This window comes from Diaphorina citri, unplaced genomic scaffold (genome assembly GCF_000475195.1).
Source record: "Diaphorina citri unplaced genomic scaffold, Diaci psyllid genome assembly version 1.1 scaffold233, whole genome shotgun sequence".
NCBI classification, from domain to species: Eukaryota; Metazoa; Arthropoda; class Insecta; order Hemiptera; family Psyllidae; genus Diaphorina; species Diaphorina citri.
The window spans coordinates 246628-256373 of record NW_007377670.1 but is presented as its reverse complement, the minus strand read 5'-3'; the positions used below and the strand labels follow the sequence as shown (position 1 = coordinate 256373).

The 9746-nt window shown below is 34.6% G+C and overlaps 1 long non-coding RNA gene across 1 annotated transcript; it reads left to right on the top strand.

Annotated features, from left to right (window-relative positions):
* Positions 1-5104: 5104 nt before the first annotated feature.
* LOC113466247 lies at positions 5105-5702 on the top strand. The gene is made up of 2 exons (XR_003390700.1): positions 5105-5346; positions 5627-5702. It is a non-coding gene; the product is annotated as an uncharacterized LOC113466247 (long non-coding RNA).
* The last annotated feature ends 4044 nt before the right edge of the window (positions 5703-9746 follow it).

Genomic DNA, 9746 nt, shown 5'->3' with positions numbered 1-9746 from the left:
TTCATATCACAAAACTCATCAAGACCTTCTCGTCCCACTCATATACATTATACATATATGTAACATAATTATTATATGTATGTATGTATGTAGTTATGATGAGCTCACACTCTAAACATCACGCCACATTTACGAACACTGACTAAAATTCGCTCATTATTGAGGTAGATAACAAATTTGCTCAAGTGTTTATTCATATCACAAAATTCATCAAGACCTTCTCGTCCCACTCGTATACATTATACATATGTAACATAATTATGTATTATATGTATGTATGATGAGCTCACACTCTTAACATCACGCCACATTTACGAACACTGACTTGACTGACTCTCGTTCGCGAAATTTCTATTTTTAGTACTCGCACACATTTCATGGCATAAATTAGACTGAACTGGGACGTAGTTGGGATCAATTGAAAATACATTGTTCACTTGTCGCATTGGATTTACCAATTGGTACTAATTCTTTAAGTGACGTCATCCTGGATGCAGACAAATTGTGCATCCATGTGTCCGGTGGTATCATTAATATCAAGTTCGGAACATGCAGGGGTTAATTACAATGGCATTGGAGTTACGGCGGCTAACTTGAAGGTACTTATTCAATTACATAAGACACGGAGAGGAAAAAAATGGACACTAGTTTGGAGGCTGATACCGAATTTAGATTGATATCCGACAAGCAAAATTTCGAATAAGGCATTTCGAACTGGATAATAAGGCAACACTTATCCTATTGAATGGTGCTTATTTGGGTGTTCTGTTGTAACATTTACAATATCTCTAACCGTTTAGGTTATCATTAGGGATCAATAATGTCTTTGAAGATTACAACTAATTAGTACCATCACAGTGTGATCTTTCGTCAAAAGATGATCTACAAACTACATATGTAGCATGTACCGAAAAACACAAAAGAGAGATTGATTATTATCTTATCAACCATATCATCAATACTGAAAAGACTCATGATGTAAGCTCATTAGCAATTATAACGACAACAGTGGTAACGAAAGCGGAACATACGATATCAGATCCCTTGAAGTGTTACAGAAAATCAATATTGACGTATCATGTGAAAATCAATATTGCAATTTTTCTCCTAAAAGCAGAAAATCAATATTGACGTATCATGTGAAAATCAATATTGCAATTCTTCTCCCAAAAGCCAGCCCGAGAGCATTTCTTAGCATCTCCCCTGAAGCAGAGAATGACAATCCTTGGTTGGAACTGATAAACAATTCATACAGCATAGCCAACCCGTTCTAAACAACTCAACGATAGGTAGCGAGTACAGATAGGTACTAAACGATAATAAAAATACCTGAGGAACCGAAAGACCTTCGGATTGTCAAGACCATGAGCAGCAGAGACGCGAAGAGTTCAATTCGGAGAGAAAAGTCTAGAAGGTTTCTTAGCCTGGTTTGGATTCCGTCGGAAGACAAGTTAACCAGCTGTTTATATGTTGCTCAGGTATTTCAGACTCATATCAGGTGCAGCGATGCATTTTATTTATGTTTATCATGAAGAAACATAAACATCAACACATGGCCAGATTGGCCAGTGTTTGTAGAGGGATTAGAGGGGGCTTTATTTATGTTTATCATGAAGAAACATAAACATCAACACATGGCCAGTGTTTGTAGAGGGATTAGACGGGGCCACGATGCGATGGAACAAGTGTGATTTTCACGACCATACTAATAAGGAGAGAACAACAAAATAGATAAGATAGGGTATTGAAAGGTTTGAGTGCAATTTATAACCTGTGTAACTTTGAGGAAGCCTGAAGGTGTCATAATGGACCTTTTTTAAAATTCTTACTGACTGTCGTTCCCTCAACTGTCAGGGTTATGATTCAAATACACATCTACAGGTAGGTACTGTCTGCCTACACACAAGGAGAACAACAAAATAGATAAGATAGGGTATTGAAAGGTTTGAGTGCAATTTATAACCTGTGTAACTTTGAGGAAGCCTGAAGGTGTCAAAATGGACCCTTTTTGAAATTCTTACTGACTGTCGTTCCCTCAATATATTGTAAAAGTTACTATAGAACATAAAAATAAGCATCATTCAATAGGATAAGGAAAGTCGTGTGATGTTCACACCAGATTTTTTACGTTATTTTCGTAAAAATCCAAACGTAAGAATACATCACATAATATTCGGCATATTTGACAGTATCGCCAATTACTTTCGGGATCTCAAGTTAAGTTAAACCATGTAAAAATTAAAGAATTTTTTACGTTATTTTCGTAAAAATCCAAACGTAAGAATACATCACAAAATATTCGGCATATTTGACAGTATCGCCAATTACTTTCGGACACAAAACTCTCAATAAAGATCCTCCCTATCCATCTTGAGGTTATGTAACAAAGCCCTCAACTTTCCACCCAGAACCTACATGATTTTCATTTCTTACATCGAAAAAACTTGTACGTAAACGTGACAATCATACATAATTCCTAGATAATTTTTCCTCCATTTTCCTCCAGAATTTTTCTGAGCTTCACAAATGCGGTTTAATTAAAAAATCACTCATTAACTTATTTAGAAACAAAATAATAATAACGTCACCAGCTGCTTTTTCTGCATCATTAGTATCATTACTCAAAGTTACATACATAAGTAATGATAATGAAAGTATCAATCAATAAGAGGAAATTTAATTATGTCAAGCATGATCAAGTCAGAAATAAAATGTCATCTCAAACGCACAGAATGCTCGTAATTCAACCCTTTGAAGCTCCACTTCTCCAACATTCAAAGCTAACGGGAGAATATAAATGGGCAACAATTAACAAGTATAAAGCGCGTGGATACTCATCAAATAAATAATAATCAATCTAAGCAATGTCTTCCTGACCTAGCTACTGGTCAAGGAAAGACAGGGTTAGTTTTCCGGATATACTAATTGATGGCATAATTATTACGCTGCCATATACATACGCTTGCAAGCAATAAATAAAATGAATCAGCAAATAAAAAAGCTTACTACGGAAGTCGTTGAGGTAGGTACTACTTAACGTTAGTAGGTACAACCCTTTGAAGCTCCACTTCTCCAACATTCAAAGCTAACAGGAGAATATAAATGGGCAACAATTAATAAGTATAAAGCTCGTGGATACTCATCAAATAAATAATAATCAATCTAAGCAATGTCTTCCTGACCTAGCTACTGGTGTACTGGTCAAGGAAAGACAGGGTTAGTTTTCCGGATATACTAATTGATGGCATAATTATTACACTGCCATATACATACGCTTTCAAGCAATAAATAAAATGAATCAGCAAAAAAAGCTTACTACGGAAGTCGTTGAGGTAGGTACTACGTTACGTTAGTAGGTACATTTAAATTATGTTCTTTTTCTTAGGCAGCATTAGTACATACTCGTACATTGTATGTAGTTCAGTGAACTTTTGCTAACTTCATGTTGGTTTTCTTTTCGCGCTTGCGCAGAAGACCACAGTGTCTTTTAACATGAGGTGTATTTTCCTTTCCAAGCGTTCAACAAAGAATTTTCCAATGACACACAAAACATGATTTTCATTTCTTACATCGAAAAAACTTGTACGTAAACGTGACAATCATACATAATTCCTAGATAATTTTTCCTCCATTTTCCTCAAGATTTTTTCTGAGCTTCACAAATGCGGTTTAATTAAAAATCACTCATTAACTTATTTAGAAACAAAATAATGTCACCAGCTGCTTTTTCTGCATCATTAGTATCATTACTCAAAGTTACATGTAGGTAATGATAATGAAAGTATCAATCAATAAGAGGAAATTTAATTATGTCAAGCATGATGTTCGTCACAAATGCCGTTCCTCGAATTGTGCACTTCAATATATTCTACGACATGACTTGGATTCGAACCACCAATCTCCACATTCATATCTACCGTGCTAACGACTACACCACTGAGGCTGCAGACATTATCAGTGACAATTATTATTTCGCACAACTGTTACTCTCATCACTTCAGTGTCCTCCATTTTTTTTTTCTTTTTTAATATAATAATAACAATAATAATGGCGTCAGCAATACAATGGATCACGCCACACTGGGTTCTGTGTTCACCTAGGCTCGGCCTATAATAGCCTCGAACTGGAGGAAATGTTCTGGTAAGAGTTCAATGACATTGGGAGAGTTTTCTATCAGGCCTAGCGCCTAGTGCTACACACCAATGGCGTGCTAATTCATCTCCTTACTGTAATATGTACGACATAAGGACTGGAATGGGTTACCTAAATACCTACACATATGGTTAGTTGGTTAACATATCGACCGTGCATTAGCCTAGGTAGGTAGTAGGTACCTAGAGTATCATGAGTGAACAAATATAATATTGTGACAGAGCACAGCAAGGCTACAGGCAAATAGACGCTAAAACCTACACGGCAGACAAACAGACTGACTAACAGTTATTGTTGCCATAAACTACAGGGCAAATAAGTGTAATAAATCTCATGGAAAATGGAGACCCTGAAGAACTAGGAATAATAAAAATCTAAAAAGCCATCAGTTAAACCATGGGTAGGTAGATTTTTTTTTGTAAGTGATCTTTCAACAAACGATTTTTTTTTGCACACAGTTGAAACTTCGGACATCTTATGTGTAGGATCTGCCAGACACTAGTATTGAATAGGTACCTAAGTATATTGACTGTTGGCATTTACTTAAGAGTTCAACAACAAATTCACCATTCTACTCAAACAAACCTACAAACTGAGACAAGTTCAATCAATTAAAACCGACGTAAAAAAAAAAAAAAAGAACGAATGACAAAGGGGCTCTCCAGTGAACACTAAGTAAGAGCAAACAAACATCAAACATGATTGATTCAAAATAAATGATTTGGTTTGAGGAAAACTCAACACAAAATACCCTCTAATATCAGTAAGTACCTACCTTAATACCTTCAGTGAGTAAAAGAGTACCTAAACAGTATTTAGCACATATAGGGTCCACTGGATTGCTAGTCTTCAAACTAAATCTATTTGTGTACCTGATACCAATTCTCCTCTTGTCCATCTCTCTTCTATGAGTAACAAATCCATAGCTAGTATCTAGTAACCTATAATTTTTTAATCTGTTTGTTACAGGTCTTATTGTTGGAGCACTGATCAGATACACAGGTAGTACCACACCATTACTGCATATACCTGTTGTTCCGGAGAACTCTAGTCAACTGCATCAGCTGTCACTTCCTCCAGACACACTTTGGCTTAAGTTTCCGGTCAAGGGAGCATCCAATATCAACAAGACATATGGCTACAGATTTAGAGGAGAGATTGTGGATCTTGAAAATAATGAAATTGATCTAAAAGTAAGTTTTCAGCATCTCAGGTTGATCCAACATTTTAGGTAAGGTTTGTACTTCAAAATTTCAAATGAATGCCTTGGATACTGTTGCAACCAGTTATTAAGTGATTGTCAAACTGAGAATTGGTTATTTTCAGGAGGATTTCTTTCCCCTTAACAATCATAACTACTTACTTCATTATTTTTTCTTGAACCTAATTTTCATTTAGCTCCTTCCCATAGGTATAGGTTCCTATCCCTACCTATTAAGTTATAAAAACAATGAATTTTCACCTCATTTCCAGGCTACATTTGATCCAGAGATATTCTTCAACATTATTCTGCCTCCCATCATTTTCCATGCTGGTTATTCTTTGAAAAGGGTAAGTTTGTTATTGATTTGTAATTTATGTAAAAACTTTGACACAGTACCTTCCTATCCGCACCTATTTGTATTCCAAGAGATAGGTAGGTACCTACATGGCCTTTACCCTTACAACTAATGTCGGTGGTGACGTTTATAACCATTGAGACTTCAGCAGTATTACCTAGGACATTTCAGCTCAATATAAGGCTAGACAGGATTTTTCTTTTTTTTTTTTTTTTTTTTTTTCTTTTCTTTCAAAGACTCTGTCTTCTTCTTCTTCCTCGCTTTTTCCTGTGTTCAAACAGGGTCGGCGTTTTTCGTCATCTTCTCAATCAGCCCTAGCTAGGGTAATTGCTTCGGGCTGAAATTTGCTTTTCGCCTTCTTTAGCAAGGGAAATTTCAGACTGGTATCCTCCCTGTTTTTAGAGGAGAGATTGTGGATCTTGAAAATAATGAAATTGATCTAAAAGTAAGTTTTCAGCATCTCAGGTTGATCCAACATTTTAGGTGAGGTTTGTACTTCAAAGTTTCAAATAAATGCCTTGGATACTGTTGCAACCAGTTATTAAGTGCTTGTCAAACTGAGAATTGGTTATTTTCAGGAGGATTTCTTTCCCCTTAACAATCATAACTACTTAAGTAGGTACCTTCATTATTTTTTCTTGAACCTAATTTTCATTTTGCTCCTTCCTATAGGTATAGGTTCCTATCCCTACCCATTAAGTTACTCTTTAATTAAGGGTTTGGTAGATAGGTATGTAAGTCTAATAATAAGTACCTACTTGGGAAAAAATGTACTAATAATAATAAAAAAAAGGTTGATACAAAGACACACTGTTGAGTGGAAAGTGTAAGTGTAATATATCCCTAAGTACTTATGATAAGTCAAGAATCAACAAATAATGCTTTCCTCTCAAACCAACATGAACACTATCAACATATCAACAGTATAAAACTCAGAGTAGGTATGTACTTATCAGTGTCCTTCAAGACATGTAGGTAAGTAGGTACCATATTAAAAAAAATAATAATAATAAAAAAAAAATATGTACAATAATAATTTTTAATGTCTGCCTTTTGATCTACCTACCTACATCCTACATTGTACAGCAAGAATAACCTCATGACTTCAAGTTGTTGACATTGAAGAAAGAAATGTGTACATTGTTGCCAAAGTTCACACAATAATATCTAAGTAAAATTGAATTAAAAAAAAAAAGCAAAATTACTTACCTACCTACCCCTTTGCCCCCAGCCATTTTTTTTTTTTTTTTTTTTTTAGATAAACCAGTTTTCAAGGTAGTTTTTTTTATACCAGGTAAGTAAGTAGGTTTTCAAAATAATTAAGTAAAATATGAATGAATCCACTGAAAATAAATACTAAGCAAATATTTTCACTCATTTATTACAATGGTCTGTAACATTCAGTCAGTCCTTATCTTTACTGTGTAAGTAACCTAATTATCTAAGTAAGCATCCCACTAAAGATGATATGACCATTTGTATTTACTTTGGTTTCAGAAAGGAAAAATGTTCCCAACTTTTGTGACTACCTACCTACTTACTTCAGGGCTAGATTACTTATGGTAGGAAAACTGTACAAAAAAAAAAAAAAAAAAAAAAAACAAAAAAAAACAGTAGCCAGTATGGTCTGCAGTCTGAGAGCCCATTAATAGATTTGTACTTACCTACATACCTGATAAGTGTATTTTTTATGCATCCCAATAAAAATACCTACTAGAGTTGAGGTACTTAGTATGTAGTTGCAAAAATACAAACATGTACAAATTGATGGTAGTTATGTTGTAGGTATTGCAAGAGAACTTATTCTGACCCAGACATGATATTACAAATACTAACCAACTCTAGGTACATAATCAGACCACAGGTATAAGTACAATCAGAAGAGAACGATGAAAACAAGAAGTATTTCTATTATGTTCCTTGTTGTCAAATTAGAAATCCAATGAGCTGGCTTCGTACTTCTTTTTTTCTTTTTTTTTTACAGAGGGCAATTTATCTTGGGCCACCTAAATCAAGTCCACAAGGACTGAAATTTACAGATGAGGGTAGGAAATCAATACATACTGTACTCAATGTTTTGCTAATGGTCCCATATTTAAATATTCTAATCATTTCTAAGCTAAACCAATACACACAGTACTAGTGCAACCAAGGCAAGGTAAGAATAGGCACAGTCCTAAAATTAAGCAAACCTAACACATACAATATGAACATTATGAACATCTTTATCCAAACTAAGCATACCAAATTGAAACTGTACAATGTAGGTAATACTGTTCCTTAAAAATACCTACAAGATACTTCAAATACCAATAATAAGGTATACAAGTAGGAAGTAGTAAAATGCACAAACATGGTTCATTTGCATCTTACATTAATTACAGACCTAGAGACAGACATACTTGAGTATAAAAATTAATCAAGCTAACTTTACTTAAAATATCAAGCTGAAATGAATCTTCATACTATGGGTAGATAGAAATACTGGTAAATATTCCAAAATTCCAATGTCCATAAAATTTGAGGATAATTGTATCAAGAAGAAACCAATGTGTGCCAGATAGATGTATGGGAGGAACTCAATGTTTAAAAATAATTTGAATTTTTTAAAACCATATTCAATTTCCGAAACATGAATGATATTGTAAGGAAGCATATGTAGGTACCTACTATTTTTCCCCCAAGCATTTTTTTTTTTTTTTTTTTTTAAGATAAACCAGTTTTCAAGGTAGTTTTTTTTTATACAGGTAAGTAAGTAGGTTTTCAAAATAATTAAGTAAAATATGAATGAATCCACTGAAAATAAAATACTAAGCAAATATTTTCACTCATTTATTACAATGGGTCTGTAACATTCAGTCAGTCCTTATCTTTACTGTGTAAGTAACCTAATTATCTAAGTAAGCATCCCACTAAAGATGATATGACCATTTGGTATTTACTTTGGTTTCAGAAAGGAAAAATGTTCCCAACTTTTTGTGACTACCTACCTACTTACTTCTGCTAGTTCATTTTCATTCAAGCTTTCCAACTCGTGTGATAACATTTTCACCAAAAAGTATTATTCTAGCGAGGTAGATAGGAATAAAATAAATATACCAAACTTCTAATGAAAAGTATTAAAAAACTCGAGAGATAAAATCTAATCTAGTAAAAGAGAACTTATCACAAAACTCAAATGAATGTAAAACTTGATGATTTTCACTTTCTTCTTGAAAAACTCTTGTGATTAGCGACTACGTTCGCAACTCAGACAAAAAGTTTGCGAAGTAAACTGCACTGTTCCAAGTTTTGAAATGGTCAGACAGAAGAAAAAGTTTGCGCAAGTGGCGTGACAAGATATTCAAGATAAACACAAAATTATGCAATTTCTTGATAAGAGTGGGAAAGTAAAAAAAGTAGGGGAAATCTTTAACCGGCGTTGTGTGGGAGATTTTCAAAAGGGATGTTTTCTTTTATTTTTTCCCCCTCGACTTATACAAATAGGACTTGGTCACATGTGCGCAGGGCCGTATTTAGGGGGGGCGAGGGGGCCCGCCCACCCTCGAGCGCCATTTTCTCCATTAACACTGCGGACAGACCGGACAGTAGACAGTAGGTCGTTCGCGCGTTCGTGCTGTCCTACATTTTTGACACTGGTGCAAGGGTGGATGGTCCAGGGCACTCCAGGGTCTAGACTAGGGTCAATAATCCATGGTCTATGAATGGTCCCCATTTTGGACGCGCACTGTTGCTGTGACCAGAGCCTATATTTAAAAATCCCCGCTATAATGAAAAAAATCCCTTTTATGATCCATCTCAATACAAACGCAAAGTACAGCTTCATTTTTTGTTATCAGTAAAACAGCTGACTTGAAACTTCTTTTTGTTGTTGTTTTTTTTTTTTTCAAAAATATTTTTGGAATTTTGGATATTTCCATTCCAGATTTCCTTGAATTTTAGGAAAAGTGATCTTATAGTCCATATTTTTTTGATAAAAAGATAGAGATAGACTACCTACCTAGAAACGATCTTTATTGCTTGTTGTACATTGT